Below are 19,629 nucleotides of genomic sequence, written 5' to 3' on the forward strand. Positions count from 1 at the left end.
TAATTTTTTTCTATAAAAATCTATTCTTTTTTGCACAGTGTTTTAAAGACAACTTTATATGGGAAAAAATTAGATATTACTTGTTAAAATCGGTTTATATTTGCAAAAGTTATTAAACTTTTTTGAAAAAAGTTCGAAAAAATTTACCTTGTAAATTCAAAATTTTACAAATATTTTTTTTTACAGTTTTTTTTTTATTCATATGCGCTGGGGGAGAAAATACTAAAAATGGTGTTAATTAAAAGTTGAATAAATTTTATAATTTTTTTTTTTTCATTTTTAAATCATCATCTTTATTTACAGTTTTATTTATATATATATTTACAGTTTTCGAGATTTTATTTATATACTACAACGAATTATATTTTTGGTTGATCTTAACAGTTATTTTCTACTTTATAACATTACTTAAAGGAAAAATAGGAAAACCTTTATATGATAAAAAAAAATTACAAATATATTTAGAAAATATATATGTATACAATAGAATTATCATAAGATAATAAATTATATACATATCATTTTCGATTTGGTGAATTATGTTTTAAGGTGCACTCAAGCCGATTCTCTACATTCCCTTATCAGTTGATAAGAAGAATTTGCTATGTTTGTATAATATTTACTGTTTAGTCTTTTTATGAAATCAACAATTAGTTCATAACCCGTTTCGATGTGAAGAAGTTGCGTAGAGTATCTCCAATGTTTGTTATTTATGATCTTTAGACATTTGTTTTGAATTATCTGAAGTTTTCTGAGATGAGTTTTTGCAGCTTTATACCAAATGGGACTTGCATATGTCAAGGTTGGTCTAATCACACTTTTAAATATTAAATTTTTGTTTTTTGCGTTAAGTGTTGAGCGGTTACTTAGTATTGGCAACAAAGCTCTGATAGTTTTAAGAGATTTTTTGCAAATTTCTTCGATGTGTTTTACAAAATTAAGTTTCTTGTCGAGGCACATGCCAAGATATTTAACATCATTTTGAATAATAAGGCTCTCATTTTGAAATCGTAACTGACGGTTTGGTAGTCTTTTGGGAGAATTGTTGTAGGGAAATATAATTGGCTGTGTTTTATTAGGATTTATTTTTATTTTCCACTTATAAAAATATTTTCTACAAGCATCAAATCCGTTTTCCATTTTAGTTAGTAGTGCCTTCGTGAGTTTGCTAGACGTTATGAGGGCGGTATCATCTGCATAGTATGCAACATTCAAGTACGAGGGTGGAGAAAAATCTGAAGTATAAATTGAGTACAATATAGGAGATAATATTGAACCTTGTGGTAAGCCTGCTGTGATTAATTTGGGGGAGGATAATGTACTATTCACAGCAACTACAAATGTTCTTTCCGTAAGAAAATCAGCTATAATCATGCACAAATATTTAGGAATATTAGCCTGGAGCAATTTATATATTAATCCGTTGTGCCAAACAGTATCAAATGCTTTTTCTATGTCTAAAATTATCAGACCTGTAGATTGTTTCTTTCGTTTATTAGACTTTATTATGTTTGTAATGCGATTAACTTGGTGTACTGCACTGTGTTGTTTTTTGAACCCAAATTGCTGTTTAGCTATTATTGACGTATTTTCAATAAAACTCCAGATACGATTTTGAATAACCTTTTCGTATAATTTTCCTAAGTTACTTAATAAACTTATAGGTCTATAACTACTAGGATTGTGCTTAGGTTTACTCGGTTTACAAATCGCAATAATTTTAGCTTTTTTGAAATGTTTTGGAAAGTAGTTAATTTTTAAGCTGCTATTAAAAATAATCATTAATAACTGTCTGGCCTTTATAGGTAAATTTTTAATTAAATTATTCGAAACATCATCTAGTCCAGGAGATTTTGAAGCTTTAAGCGTTGCGATTATTGAGTTAATTTCCGAAATAGATACCAAATTTAAATCCTCCGAATATATTGTTGACTTAAATCTATTGACCTTGTAGTTAACAATTTTATCAATTGAGTGTTTATATGCAGATGTAAGATTATTTGAGGCAGCAAATGTTTCGGACAGCATTTGTGCTTTACCAATATCTGTATTAATTTTTGAATTTCCTTCAGTAAAATGTGGGATTTTTATATTTTGTTTACCTCTTAAGCATCGGCTTATTTTCCAAAAGGATTTATCACCCGGCCTTAATTTTGACAGCATATTTTTCCATTTTTCATTACGATAAATATTTATTTCCTTGTTGATCATAGAGGTTAGGAACTTCACACATTGTACGTAGAAATTAACTTCAGATAATATTGATGTCCGCTGACTTCTTCTTTTAAAAGTTCTACGTGTTTTTATTAGATTAACGACATCTACAGGTAAGCTTGTTTTACCAAAGAAACTCAATTTAGGGGTACAGTGATTTCGTGCTTCTAATATTATTCGAACGAATTTCTCAATTTCTAGGTCAATAGAGGTTTTTGAGCTGTAAATGTCCGTATTTATGTTGATTCTATTGTTAATAATATTTCGGAATGCCATCCAATCCGTATGTTTGTAATCATAATAACTTATATCTAATTCACATGTAGTTGCATTTTGGATTTTACACACAATAGGTCTGTGATCTGACGGAATGTCATATTCAAGAACATCCAAATTAATATTTAACGTACTATTGCTTAAAACCAAGTCAATAACTGAACTATTTCGATTTCTTTGATATGGGAAGAATGTTGGACTGTTAGGATAATATATAAAAAAGTTGTTTGTTTGTTCAAGGTTAAATAGAATATTGCCTGCGGTGTTGTTGTTTATGCAGTGCCATGAAGAATGTTTTGCATTAAAATCTCCTAATATTATAAAATCTTCATTTGATGATGTTAATTTTAAAATATCGTTGGCAAAGCTCCTTTTATATTTTGGCGAGTATGCTGTAAAAATGATAACCTTTCTTCTGTTTATTTCAGTTTCTATTGAAAGGTTTTCTATTCCCAGTGTGTTTGCTATAGGTAGCACTTTATGTTTGACAGATCTGCGGACAACTAGAGCTACCCCACCCCCTCTTGAATCTTGTCTATCATTTCTGTATATTAAATAATTTCTGAAATAGGTTTTATGGTTTTCATTAAGATGTGTTTCGTTTAGAGAGGCTATGTGAATATCTTCTCTTTCAAGTAAATTTTCAAATTGAAGTAAGTGTGAATATGTAGTAATGCCATTAGCATTCCAATGAAGAATTTTTATGCCATTGTAATTACCGTAAACCATATGCGTACTTTACCATTGACATTACAACTTGAATTTGTTGTATTTTTGTTGTACATTTTTGCAGATCACTCAACGCTGTTGTAAAAATACTAAAGAGTTCATCTATATTAAAGAGATCGTTGTCTGCTCTTATGCACTCTGCATATGACATGGTGTTAGGATAAGTGTTGTTGTTGTTGTGATTGTTTATGGGGAGATCAGCATTGATGTACTGTGGTAAGTTTTGGCTATTGTTGTATTTACGTGAATTTTTGCTAGTTGCTTTTGCTCTGGTTTCCAAATAAAGAGATCGAAAAGGGCAATTGATATCATTTGCAGAGTGGTCCGTGCGCTCTTTGCCATGTTTTTTGCAGTTGAAACAAGAGAATACTGCTGGTATTTTATTTTGATTCCGTAGTGGGCAATCATTGGTGTGGTGTTGATTGGCGCATAACATACATGCTGAAAGGCGATTACAATGTTCACCTCCGTGACCATACATCAGACAATTCCAACATTGTGTTGGATTATCCTTTTTTTTGGGTTTGTACTTTTTCCAGGATACAATTACATTACATATTGCAGTTACGTTATTTAATGATTTTGGGTTAAAATTTTTCCTTGCAAATTGAACTTTATATACTGCATTGTTGACAGAACTGAATTTTGTATTTATTTCAGTAATGGATGAAGGTGTTAAATTATAACCTAGGATATCATTCTTAATATCTTCAGTACTGATTTTTGGGAGTCCATATAAAAATACTGTATACAGACGATTCTCTTTTGAATTAAAAGTATGAAATTCAATCTTCTTATCCAGTAAAATCTTTTTGCATTTTTCGTAGCTTTCAGTATTTTTCGGAAAAACTTTGGTTCCGATAGATGTGCGTTTATAAATTGAATCTTTTCCGAGTAAATCTTGAAGTTCCTTGAGAGGAATTTTTTCATCGACTACCAATGGAGGAGGTTTACCACTTTTCTCTGCATTTATATTAGATACTGGATCTAATTCCATGTCATTTCGTTCACCTAAAACACTGAACCGATTACTTGAAGTTGAAGGCAGATCGGAAATCAAACCAATAGGAAGTGGTCGGGACAATTTCTGTCTTTTCATTTTGGGTTTTTTTAAGTTTATATTGTTTAATTTGGCCCCCGGGGCCATAGCAGTATTGCTAACACAGCAAGTTAATTGTCACACGCGCGAGTTCAATAAAAAAACAGATGACAATTACAATATCAATACTATTTGCGTTATTTGTTTTAACTATGATTTGCTTCTTAATAACAACTAATCCGTACTTATTTAGAGACGACCGTTCTCTTCGAAATTAAGTATCGAACTAATTTTATAATTTTAATCTGATTTGAATAATTAAAACCATGTTTTATTAAGAACTAAATTTCCTATATATGTTGGTATAAAATTTTATAAACTTTCATATCAAAATAAGCAATGAAAAGCGACTAAAATAAAAAAAGTTGATAAATTTTGTTTTTCTTTTAGATATTCTTAAGAAAAACAATACTTATAACTTACAAATGTATAAAAAACTGCACGTAATTTTAAAGTAATCAGTTTTCTTTCCAAACCCGTTAACTAATTTAAAGTTGGCTGAGTTACAGATCGATAAGTTGACGAACATCACTGAAAATGTTTTTTTCAGAATAACTTGAATTTGAGGGTGTTTTTGAAATTTTTTCACAATTTGTAATGTACCCTATAACCCACTCTAGGTTTTTTTCCATCGTAGAACCGTGTTATTAGTCCAACACCCACCTTAAAGTCAATAAACATAATTAAACAGATTTTAACATTAATTTCAGTCTGAATTAAATTATTACAATAATAAAATTTAAAATAAGTTGACAAATGTGGTATTTTATTTTACTTCAGACGGTAGCTCAGCGGTAATGGTAGTTGAGCTGTAAGAATATTTTAAACTAATGTTAGCTTAGCGGTATTGGTAGCCAACCTTGTAAAAAAAACTAAGTGTATGTTACCTTTTCCGAATTACAAACCCTCATTTAAGTTTAACCAAAAAGTTTAAGTACAAATATACGAATACACTTCCGTGAAATTTCTCTGTTCTTGCTACCAGTGGTGAAGTGATGGTAACCATTTACCATCATTGCGGCTATTATCGAAAACGGAAATGATGTCAAATATCATTATAACGAGAAAACTGACAAAGTAAAATAGCAGCAACAAAAATTTTGAGAAAAAAAAACCAGATGAGACAACTAACACTAATACTGGAACGAACAGCAATATACGTAGTATATACATTTATATAAAGATAGATGCCGATGCCTGAGCCATATTGTAAAGGATGTGTAGAGCAAGGAACATGACATGCAACCGAAAATAAGAAACATAAGCAGAAAATGAAACAAACTCCGAACATAATCACTGTTAAATAAAGTACAAAAGAAAAAATAAGATTTAGCCAAGAATTTTCACACCACATTATTTCCCAAAAAATAAAAAAAATAATATATTTTCACTACAGACTTTATTGGCGGGGAATGTTTTTATTTTTTTTTTTAAATGTTTAGTTTTTGCAACTGTGATTTTTGTTTAGTTATTGCAACCTATCGCATAGTATGTGTGTTTAAGAGCGTATAGGGGAATTTACGAGTAAAGTGAAAAATAAGCGTGATTGCAAAGAAAAAAACTTTTTCAGACATCATTAAATGTTAGATTTAACAATCCTGAAAAACTGTCAATCTAATTTCCCATAAAAAATAACACCAAAATGTGAAATATATTCATTTTGGCAGTTTGTTGCTTCTGGAAGCAAAAGCTCAAAAATTGAAAATCTATACACTAAACAATAGGGTATTCATTCGACTAATGATCGTTCGATTAATCGAAAAATTTTTTATGAATAATTATTCGAACAAGTTCAAAATGGCCATTTTCGAATAACGAATAATTTGGACAATTTTATGTAGAATAATCGAATAAAACGAATAAATGTTCATATATATTTAAATTTGTTAAATTGCTTAAAATTTTTCATAATTTCAAATTTAAATAAGTAATGAGTTAAAATTGTATTGGTACGGAATAAAATATTTGTTATTTAGCTGGCGAAATATTAGAAGAATCGCAATTAATAATCAAAATTTTAACTTAGATTAAAGTGGAGTTGAATGTGATTTGGAAACGGTCGCACAGTGGTATGAGAATAAAAAAAGAGGGAATAAATCTATAACTTCTAAACCCTTACGCCGATTTGAATAAACTTTCACATGCGCAAAGAGAAAGTGTAGTCGAGCTTAAGTTTTGAATTTGGACCTCATGAGCCCAGCAGGAGCGGGACCAGGGGTTCCCAAAGTAGGACACCTCGGGTATGTTCAATTTTTAAAATGATCCTATTTCTTCGTTTGAGTTCCGATTTAAAAAAAATTACACATATAGAATCTCCTCGAGCACTACATAAAACCTAGCTATCAATTACCTCTTATAGTTTAGGAGATATTCGCATTTGAAAATTTAATTTTCAAAATTTTTACACACCCTACTCCAGTTTTTTGGTGACCGCGGTTCCAAATATTCTCTGATTTTATCCATTTTTCTTTTACAGGATTAACAATAGATCTATATATCAACTGAAGAAAGATGTGTTTAAAAATCATGACTGAGTCCAAAGTTACAAGCATTTGAATTTAAAAAAATTAAAAAAGGGGATTTTTCGCAATTTTTTTGGGAAAAAAGTACTTTTATTCTTTTTAAGTTATCTAAAAAATTTCTAAGATGATGTATAATGAATTTTTACTTTTTGAAAAGCTAACTTTACGCCAAATATTTTAAATGAAAAATAATTTTATAATTTTTGATACCGACGGGATCAGGTCCATTTAAAAAATTAATATTTTTTATGTAAAATTCAAATTTAGGGCAAAAATTCTCAAATCGCATACTCGATATCAAAATATAGTTACCTATTTTAGATGGCCCAATAAGTTCTCAATTATTTTTTAAAGGGTTCCGAAAACCTCGCCCCTGGTATGGATATTATAGCCAAAAAACGAAAAAATCCCATTTTTGGGATTTTTCAAGATATTTTTGGGAATTGCGGGATACTTGATAACAAATTTCAAAATTTGTTTTTATTTTTCCACTTTAAATAGAAGAATCTACATAACTGTGAAATTTCATTAAAAAATATTCATAAATAAAAATTTTATTTCAATTTGAAAAATTTGTATCTATGCAAAATTCAATAAAAAGCATTTTTTGTCATATTTTTCAAAAAAAGTATTCCATGAATTTTTTAATTGTCAAAAGTTATATACATTTTTGAAAAGTATACAAAATCCTCTATCTATTGATATATAACATGTCTACCTTTTGTTTTTTACGTGTCAAATAAATTAGAGAGAATTTACCTAAGATTTTCTGTTGAAAATGTAATGATGGACTTTGTTTTCGAATGTTTTTTTAACATTATCAATACTTGAATTGTTAACTTTAACGTTATTTTTTGTTTTTCTTTAACAATAAAATATTAAAAAACGAAATCAAAAATTCATTCTTTAATTTTTTAAAAAAATTTAAATTATTCGAATAATTCGATTAATTTTAAATTCGTTTTATTCGAACAAGAGAAAAATCTAATAGTTCGAATACCCTACTAAACAACAATAGGTACTCTTATATATTAAGGATAAGAGTTGGGGATAATATATATTTACAGAGGGACAAATTGTATTTCGTACAACTAGTTAATGCAGGACCAACAAGTGTCCGATTCTATGACCCCTATCACACGATGCAATTTGGTTGCGCAAGTCTCTTGTGTTTGTAGATGCCAGCCGTAATGTCGGGTTAAGGAGAAGAAAATTTTACATGCTGTTTTGTTGTTGGGCAAGAGACTTGCGCAACTAAATTGCTTAGTGTGATTTTTGGTCAGAAATATGAGTGATCACTGATCGAGCTCCTTTTCTTGATTAAACGCTTATTGGCCAAGTTATTATCGATTTAAGCTATTGTGAGTTTTTATATAAGTAATCTAATTTTGGTCTGAAATATGATTGATCACATACCGATGTATTTAATAAGTGAGTGTATTAGTGAACGTGGACAATTTTTATTTATGTAAAAACTTTTGCGGACTATGTATTGCGAACATTAAAAAAAATTTGTTAAATCGGTCCAGGCGTCCTGCGATTTTAGATATATCCAAAAAAAAATTGGCGTGGTAAATTCTTCTTTCAGTAAAAACTTAAATTTGATTATTATGATCATTTAAACAAAAAATTAGCCAAATTGATGTAGCAGTTTTTCGATTTTAGATAAATCGAAAAAAGTGGACGTAAAAGTGGGCGTGGTCAAAACCTAGTTGGGTTATGACCAAATTAAAAAAAATAATATGTCTAAATCGGTCCGGCTGTTCTCTTCTGATGCAATTACCAACGAACAACATGTGATTTTTATTTATATAGATATCTCATTTGGTTGCGACAAATTAATAAGAAATAAATCTAAACAAGTTCTGCCGTTGTAGATTTTTCATGAATTTTTTAAAACACAAACATTTGCTATTTTCACGTAAAAAATTTATTTTTTGCTTCAATTTGTTATTATAACTCCGAAACTACTGAACCGATTAAAACGCAATATATAAACAGATTGAAGGCTATGTAAATTTGAACTTTTCTGAGTTTACTTCAATAATATCGGACTTACCCTTTTTGAGTTATCAAAAATTATGTGGAGAAACATCTAAAAAATTCGCAATTTTAGAAAAAAAAAAATTTAAAAAAAATCTATTCATAGAATTAAAAAATTTTACGATTTTTGTACTTTCGTAACCGTGGCATCAAATCTATATAGTGGTTAGTGAAGCTTTTTTTCGCTGTTGACCTGTGTTGTGAATTACTTCATAGGGTTAATTCTTTAGTATTACAAACGTATTGAATTTATTCTTTTACAAAAAATCTGTTACAAAAAGTCTTTAGGTTGATTAAAGACAAATTGAATGAAGATAAAATATTTTCATTCAATTTGGTTTAGATTTGAATTAAAAATTTATGTACCATCAAAGGTTAAATGAATTTTAATTTAATTTCAGAGAGTTTGTTGAAAAATTGTGTCTGAATTACTATACAATATAGCTAATCTTGGTTTAAATTTCATTCCGATCGGAAGACATCGATTTAAAAAGTTGATTTTACTTGACATGAAATACCTCATATACACATGTATATTATAAACTTTGTTCAGACTTACATTATATATATTTTGTTCCAGATTTAAATGCGTGAATTTGTGTATATAAAATGCTCAAAAATCGAAGAATGTAACTTGAGGAATTAAACTTGAATTAAATTAATTAATTCGAAGCTCTGATTGTAACAATAGTTCGAACAAATTATTCCTAGTCACACTTTATTATTATGGTCATTATTTGCACAAAAAAAACTAAAAAAAATTAAGTTCTTGGAAAGTACTACCTTCCGAGTATGCAGCACATTTACGAACAATAAAGCCAATTTTGTTGTACAATTTTTATTATTGTTCGATTTTAAGTTTTTTTTTATTATTTTTTTGCTTTCGTTTTTTCTTGTTCATCGTCAGATTACTTCGACCCCCGCCCACCCTTCTTTTCTAATACCACATTTTGCACGCCATTAATACTTGGAATTTTATATTTTCACAGTTTATTGGCATATTTTAAGTCTGTGTACAGTATTTACTCAAAAGATATCAATGTACCAATAGTATAGTATATAGTACAACGTGTAGATATATTAAGTTTACTTTACAATGGAATTCCAACAATTTAGTGTTGCGGGCCTTTTGTCATTCTATGCGTTCTCTCAAACGTTTAATGAAAATAATTTGATTATTTTGGGTGACAATAGCATTAGTGTCATACGAAATATTTAATTTGTAGAGACAGTAAGTATTAAATTTGAAAAAAATAAGGGTTTGAAAGCATACAGAGAGGGTTGTGGGAAGAGTTTAGTTTCGTTAATTTATAAGATTCTTACAGTTTCCTGTTGAAGAGTTTTTAATAAAATAATTTATTATACATAAAATATTTATGTGCATGTAAAAGCTTCTAAATTTTCATTGGATTTCAATTAAAGAGCTGAATAAGGCAACATTGTGAACAAAAATGCTATACTCATATCTAACAATATCTATTTTTCATTGAATTTTTACTGAACGCAAAAAAAACATGGTTGTGATATGATCAGAGGCATTTTTAATGTGATTCCAAGTAAGTTGACAATAATATGATCACAGTAATCATTGATTTGACTAGTGCAGTTAAATATATGGGTGATTTCACGTTAAGTGAACCAACATTTAATATCGATGTCTTCCGATCGGGATGAAATTTGCACCAAGGTTGACCTATTGGATAGTAATTCAGACACAATTTTTCAACAAGATCGGTCAAGAACTCCCGGAGTTAGAGGGGCCAAAATTTGACATTTTGGCCAAACATGTGATTTATCTCAAAAAATAAAAAATGTTTAATATTTTTTTTCCGAAATCAAAAACTTTTTTGATTTTTTTTTCAAAATGTGACCTTTTTTTTTATCTTAAGATAAAGCTTAGATATTTTCCTTGAGGACCTATTTGGTCGCTTAGTGGGATGCGAGTTCGATATCTATCAAAAAAAATGTTTTGTAACTCAAAACATTAAATTTTTGACTTTTTTTGCAAAATCAAAAACTTTGTTGACTTTTTTTCGAAATGGGCCCTCTTTTTAATTTTTTTTTGCTCAACAGAAAGCTCAGATATTTTCCTTGAAGACCTATTTAGTCGCTTAGTGGTATGCGAGTGGGATATCTATCAAAATAAATGTTTTGTAACTTAAAATATGCATTTTTTGACTTTTTTTTTTGCAAAATCTAACTTTTTTTTTTTAAAATGGGCCCTTTTTTAATTTAACATATAACATTAAACATATATGTTTGTGGTAAACATTTCAATTGGAAAACATTTCATAATATTACAATATGTTGATTAGATTGTGTCAAATTTCAATTTGATCCTTTTCAAGTGTATTTAAGTGATTTTCGAAAGTGGACTTTATATGAGGACTATTGTCAAATATGGACCGATGCACGAAAAAGACTATTTTTTATATGAAATTTATTGAGAATTTTGTATAGGCATTTATGTACCATAAAACAATATTCCGGGAAAAAGTTTGTGTGGAGCTTGCAGAAATCATGGAGCTGTATTTCAACAGAGTTTGTTCTGTTAACATAGGAATAACGTTTGTATAATTTCATGGTTTTATATGCAATATAATTATGGAAAAACTGTAAAAAAAAAATTGGAGATTGTCTCACATTTAGGCCCATAACTCAGGTTCTACTATATCGAATTTTCCCATTTTCAGACAAAGAATATTTGGGAAAAATTTCATCTCCTTAAGGCGGACATAGAAACATATATCATCTTAGAATTCTACAAGGAACCAGAATATATATATTTTTGTAAGTCGACGACCAATAATTCCAGCCACTGTTGCCAGATTTGCCGATTTATCGGCATTTTGGCAATTTTTGGTCGGAAAAATGGCAAAGTGCGATTTGCCGATTTTAGTACTCAAAATGACGATTTTATGCAAAGTCTATATTTACATCAAGGTTTTCATATAATCTTTTAATTAACAAATAGAATGAATACAAATTTAACTGTAATTGTTTTAGCTAGAAAGAAGATTATATATAAAAACAGAATCCGAATTTAATGAGCTTAAATTACATGATTTTAATAATTTAATGAATCAAAATGTAAAATGTTTGTTAAGATTTTAGAAAAAAATTGTGAAATTTTTAATTTTCGACGTCCGCCAATGTGTATAACAGATACTTCAAAGATTTCTATAAAGCTATACTAAAGAATTATTAAAGTTAATTAAGATTGATACTTGATTTTCCAGAAATTGAAACATTGTTGGTTCTTAGTTTTTGTACAAAAGTAAGTCGTGGCTTTTTGCAAATCTTTCAGCCTTTTGTAAGCCGACCTTCAGACTTTAATTAGCAACCGAACCAGAACCATAACTGTTGTACCATTCATGTTTGTAAGTAATTGAGAGCCTTCGGAAAGTTTATATCAACAGACAGACGAACATCGAAATATCGACTACTCTATTTATAAGGATCGTAAATGAAAAATGTGGAAAATAATAACGGTATGATAAACTAGTATTTAATTTGTGTATACAAATATTAACTAATTCTTATTATATAACACCTATTTTATAATATTAATTCTTTTAATATGTAAATTCTTTATTGGATTGTTAGTTTTTTCAATAATTCGCCAAAAAGAAACTACGTATTTTAATGTTTTCCTTTTTTTTTTGACGATTTCAAAAATATTTGAACGATTTTGACGATTTTTTAGTCCAATTTTTACGATTTTATACCAAAATTATCTGGCAACAGTGATTCCAGCTATTAGAAACAGAATGACAAAATCCTATAAATCCACCAACAATTTAATACGGGCATCGATTTTTGTGCATTTTGTATACAAATTTTTTTTCTGGTTCACATAATTTGGTTAATTTTATAATTTTCATTACTAGAATAAGAGTGATAAATTTAAAATTTCTTGATTCATGCATTTCAATGTTGTCTGGAACAAAATATGTATAATGTTTAGTCCGAACTAATTTTTTCACATATTATGTTTCAAAACTTTTTACCGGTTGAACCTATTTTGTTCATTTAGCAATAACTACATATGTATTTGTTTTTCATTCAATTTAATTTAAACGTCGCACAGTGGGTTGAATGGTACCCAAAGTGGCGATTAATTCATAGAAGCCGTAGTTTTAAAATATTATATTTTTTTATTGATGAGTTATTATAAGCACATAAAAACACAGCATTTTAGAAAAAAAAGGTTAAAAAAAAATTTTTTTAACTCTTTAAGAAATTAAAGCATACTTAATGTGCTATTAAAAAATTCAAAATATAAATTTATTGTATGTATTTATATCAGAGTTGGGGGTAGTGCACTAAATGTTGAGTGCAATCAACATTTCACTAGCACTAAATATTATTTTAAAAAATATAGTTTTAACTAATTTTCATCAGCTTTAGTGGTAGTGAAGCTTATATTTTTATCACTAATATTTTTTAGTGATAGTGATATTTTTTTAACTATAAATCAATTGAGTGGTAGTGTAGAAATAAGCACTAAACTCAAATAGTTAAAAAATTTAACAATAATTAAAAAAAAGCTTCAATAATTTTCTTTGCACTAATATATTCAAAATTAGTGATCGTAAAGTTATTCCAGTTTAAACTACAATATTAAATATACAGATGTTTGTTGAGCAAGCTTCAAAGTGTTTTTCAGCATCCGAAGAAATAATAACACAAAAAAACACTGATAATGTAGGATTCTTAGATTTTGGGGAAATTGACAGTAAGTGAAAAAGTTATTGAAGAAATTACTTAGTTTATTAACATCTTCAATATTAGGACCTTCAACCTTTGTTCAGAAAGATGGCATAGTGAAATACGTGCATTCCTTTTAAGCTCGGACACTGATATTTGCAGTCTCAAAAAATATCCAATAATAAGGCAAATGTTTTTTTTAAATTTAACACGCCTTTGGCTTCTTCTGCTCCAGTAGAGCGTTTATTTTCTTTTAGTGGAATGGTGGATTCTCCTCCGAGAAATAAATTAAGTGATTCGAATTTCGAAAAGCTTGTTTTACTTAAAGCCAATAGTCGCTAATTATTTTATGTGTAATTGCTTATTTCTCTTTTTATTGTAATTTGTATATTTATATACCGCTTTTACGTTTTTTCCTTAAATATATTAACTTAAACTATGAATAGAGTAAAACATTTCTTTGTTGAAAAAAATAGTGCAGGAATATTTTTTTAACTAAAAATTTTAGTGTAGAAAAAATTATTTCATTAGGCTGCAAAAAAAATATTTTAACTATTTTCAAAATATTATTAGTTAAAAAATTTTAACTACACTATCACTATTATTGAGTGAGGCTTATATTTTTCAACTCATCACTAAACATTAAAAAAATTAGTGAAATATTTTACACTACCACTAACTATTAGTGATAGTTAAAAATTAGTGCACTACCCCCAACTATGATTTATATTAGTATAAATTTAATTTAAAATCCAATTTTTGTTTTACACAAAATTGTATAAATTTACAAATTTTTTCAAAAAAGTCATAAAAGAGAATATTATAATTTTTTAGTACTGAATAATCATAAATCCATAAAAACACAGCACTTTAGAGAAAAAAAAGTTTAAAAATTTTTTTTTTAACCCGTTAATTGTATTATTGTTTTTTGGAAAAAAAGACCTTAGCTCACAATTTATGCAATAACTTTGGAATGGAAAGCGATAAATTAATGAATAAAATTGGAAATTAAAGCATACTTCATGTGCTACTAAAATTTATAAATTTATTATATGTATTTATATTAGTATAAATTTAATTTAAAATCCAATTTTTGTTTTACACAAAATTTTATAAATGTACAAATTTTTTTAAAATAGTCACAAAAGACAATATTATAATTTTTTCGTAATGAATAATCATAAATACATAAAAACACAGCATTTAAAATAAAAAAAATTAAAAAAAAAATTTTAACCCGTTAAGCGCATTATTGTTATTTTTGGAAAAAAAGACCTTAGCTCACAATTTATGCTATAACTTTGGAATGGAAAGCGATAAATTAATGAATAAAATTGGAAATTAAAGCATACTTCATGTGCTACTAAAAAAATAAAATTATAAATTTATTATATGTATTTATATTAGTATAAATTTAATTTAAAATCCAATTTTTGTTTTTCACAAAATTTTATAAATGTACAATTTTTTTTTAAAAAACGCCACAAAAGACAATATTATAAATTTTTGTAATGAACAATCATAAATACATAAAAACATAACTTTAAAAAAAATGTAAAAAAAATGTTTTAGCCTATTTTGTATCAGAATATGTTTTTTAGCAAGAGGAGTTCTTTCACTATAACTTAAATAAGTAAAAAACCTCAATAAACCCGCACGATTTTTTTTCTGTATATAGAAGCTGAAAGTTCATATTTTAAGAGCATTTAATGGAATTTACCCGATCTCGCCTTGATTTTTTTTAAACTCAATCTATATATCGAAAAAACCCCAATAATGGAGAACTTTAAAAAAAATATTTTCAAAACATTTATCTAAACAAAAATTGTTTATTTATGTTCTCAAATACCTGAAGTTGATGGTTCCATTTTAATATTTCTACTTTTAACAGATTTAACAAAAAATATAAGCTCTCGAAATATCACAATTTTCAATTTTAACCACAGCACGCAAAATTTGTAAAAATTATTTGACTTTGACCGCTCACTGCCAATAAAGTAAGTTACTCACAACTGTAATTTTAGCAGTTTGTGATGTATTTTTTAATGCACTTTAACCCAATACCAAACATGACTGAAACAGATAAAGTTCAGCTTTTGAATTAATCGCCACTTTTGGTACATTTCAACCCTCTGTGCGTCGCACAGTGGTATAGAAAAAATGAGGGAAATAAATCTGTCACTTCTAAACTGTTAGTCCGATTGGAATGAAATTTGACGTGCTCTCGAGTTTATGTTTTAAATTTTGACCTCAAGTGTCCCCAAAAATGGGTCGGATTTTTCGGAAACCTTTACAAAATAATTACGAACATATCTGGCTATCTAAAATGGGTTAATATATTTTGATATCGACTATGCGTTTTGAAAATAGTAATTTTTTGGATGAATCTGGGTCTTTCGGTATCAAAAACTTTTTCATTATACATACATCTTTTTAACATTTTTTTAGATAACTTAAAAAAATATTTTTATCCCGAAAAACTAGCGAAAAATTGCTTTTTTTAAATTCAAATGCATATAACTCAGTCATTATTTTTAAACAATTATTTTTTGATTTTACAAATATATTTGTTATTAGTCCAATAATGATAAAATGGAGAAAGTATTTGGACCAATTGTTATCAAAAACTGCTTCAGTGGATAAAAATTATGAACATTTTATTTTCAAATGCGTATATCTCCTAAGCTATAAGAGATAATTGATAGTACTCGATGAATAGATTCTATATGCGTAATTTTTTTTGAAAACGGAATACAAGCGAATAAATAGGATCGTTTTAAAAATTAAACAGGTGTCAAAATTGAACAGGAGGTCGAAATCAAAACTTAAACTCGACAACACTTTACATTTGCTCATGTCAAATTTCATTTAAATCGGACTAAATGCTCAAATCACTCAAAAATATAAATTATTGAAATTTTAAAAGAAAAATGTTTTTACATTTTACTTCGTGTAGGGTATTTTATGGTCGGGCTTGACCGACCATACTTTCTTACTTGTTTTTCTATATCACTGTGCATCGGACTGACGTACATTTTATTCAAACATTTCAATATAATTGTAAAGCTTGTAGCATTATTAAGTGTTACGAAAAACATTTAGAGTATTTATAGATTTTAGTCTTCACATATAATTTTTTTTAAAATTGGATGAGGACATTGCTTTCATATCGCCGCGCCTTAGATTGTACCAATCATATCTATCATATTGTACAATGTGCATGTCATAAGTATTTATTTCTTCTTATTCACAAAAGTACCCTATTCTCTAATCAACTCTTGTTAGTAAGAATATGTACATTATATTATCAATCCATCCATTTGTTATCTTCGCAAAATGCGATATTGTTTAGTAAACTGCAACAAGATGTCCATGTAAATGTGTACATATTTATGTATAAGAATAGTTACTTGTATATACTTATTTGCTACTACAAATATAAATTTTATGAGGAAACGAGCGACAGTTGTATTATACTCTACACCACCATAGTGGGGAAAGTATATTGCATTTGTGCCACTTTAAAGTGCCACTTGTGTCGTTCTAACGATGTCCGACCTTCTGGTTTTCCGTATAAAATTTGTGCGCAAAGTACAAGTCGCAATTTTGAAGATACATATTTTGATAAAATTTAATACATACAGTTTTATTAGCCCAATGGCGAAACCTATTGAAATCGATCCATTATTTCACCTAGCCCCCATTTGTATGGGAGAAATATGACTTCTTTGTCACGATTGTTAATATAGGTATCTACACAGATTCATCCACAAATAAGTTTTATATAAAAGGCCCACTTTTGAAAATTAATTATTGAAATTTTTAAAGAAAATTGTTGTTGCTAATATCCTCAGTGTAGGGAATTATAGAGTCAGGCTTGACCGACTATACTTTCTTATTTGGTTTCGTATACATTTGTTGAATATCAAAAATTATCATTATTATTTTCTGAAGAAAAATTTCACTTGAAATTATGTGCAATGTCATTACAATGTTGATGCTCTTATCAATAACTGTCAGTTTATATTCATTCTCAGAATATGTCTGTGGTCACAAGCAATAACCGCCTAATTCAAAAACATGTTTTTGAGAAAAAACAATTTATATTTATAAAAGTGTTTTGATTGTTGCTTGGCATATGTTGAGTTAAGTTGTTATTACATATTTAAAAATTGACATGTCAAGTAATTAAGCCAATTTGCAATAATCGCTTATCTTTAGTTTGGCTCTTATAACAGCACTGTTATTTATGAAAATTTATTTCGTGAAAAATATACAATATCAACTAAAGTCATTATAAGCTATTTAAACAAAATAAAATATAATTGAATGTTTTCTTAAGTATATTTTGGCTCTTATTGTAAATGCAATAGTCTTCCTTAGGACTTAAGCCAATATGTTTTTAATTAATAACTTTTTAAATAAGAAAGTTAGGAAGGTAGGGATTTCACGTATACATACAGTTATATGAACAGAATAATGTAGAATAATATATAACTCAAATCTTTCTTAAGTCGACTTAGGTGGTTATTGCTTATGACCACAGATGTATTGATAAAAAATAAGAGAATAAAGAATATATGTAAATTTATAATTTTGAAATATTTATAAGTTTTAGTGCGAAATCTTTAATAATATTGGATCATTTTGTGTAAATACAATCATATAATATACAATTGCAGGATTATTGATAGAGTTTTTAAAGTACTAAAGAAATATACTAGATTTTTTTACCCCATAAAGTATATGCACAACCCATTAAGAAATACGGCGAAAGGGGTTCGTAAGGTGGTAATTAAAAACTAGGTACATTCAGAAATTCTAGCGTTATTTAATTAAGTAATTTCATTTTATTAATCCACGTCCATATCGTAGTATATGGTTCATATTGTTATTTTCTTTTTGTTTTCAACACAAAACAATTTTTGTGTGAGAATTACAAAATGGGATTCAAAAGGGTTCTAAGGTTATGGTAGTTTTTCTATAACAACTTTCACAATTTCCATTGAAAAGTAGTGCATTTTATGTATTTTAGTACATTTATAGTCTAGTTAAATAAGAGTTTTAATGCGGAATGAAATAAAAATTAACATAGCCATTCTTCTAAATATGAGGGTAAAAGCTACTATAAATCAATTTTAGGTTAAGCAAAACATTGGAGGTCAAAAGTCACAAAAATCTAATTTTTTTGATTTTGCATATAATAAGCGTTATCATTTGGATACATTTTGTTTAAAGATAATTTTCGCCTGTCACCTGTCTTCGGCAAACAAACTAACCCGAAAAACTTTATCCAGTGCCTCAAAATTGTTAAAATGTTGAAAAATGTTTGGCCCATAGCTGCCAAAATGTGGGAAATTCAGTAAATTACCTAATATTCAAAAAAAATTTCTTTTATAATATAATTCATAATTGCTGTACATATGGTGATTTTCCATGAAGAAATATATAAAATTTGAATTAATGTACAATTTTAACGGTAAAATATAATCATAATAGAATTTGGAACTAATATAGATCTAAATGTCCTCAAATCAATTGCATTATAATTGTTGCCATTCTTTGTTTTCAAATACGGAAATTCCTAGAAAATGTGTTCTGAGTTTTTTTTATAAAATTATATGTATTTAGAAAATATATAGGGCTATACAAATATGAAGCTTTTTCGTGGATCGGTGATATGCGATTTTAGAATTTTTTACTCAAACCTAATTTTTTATTGTTCGCTTAAATGAAACAAATTTGATTTTACTTGCTTATGTATTAAGTTCTTTCCGGATCATATTAAAAAAAAAAGTATAAGGACCTTTTTGAAATAAAAGTCGAAATTACGGCCCTTTTTAAATGTTTCTACTTTGTATGCGTTTTTATAGGGATCAAAAAAATAAATAAATCTAAGAATCTCTTATGGAGATTAGTTTTTTTTTTAATGTGAGACTGGAGGTGACCAAATTTGATGGGCCACCAACAGGCCCCCATTTCGCCTACAGAGCAGAACAGCAGTAAATCAACTCGAAAGAAACTCAGCCCCAACCT

Source organism: Calliphora vicina, chromosome 1 (genome assembly GCF_958450345.1).
Source record: "Calliphora vicina chromosome 1, idCalVici1.1, whole genome shotgun sequence".
NCBI lineage: Eukaryota > Metazoa > Arthropoda > Insecta > Diptera > Calliphoridae > Calliphora > Calliphora vicina.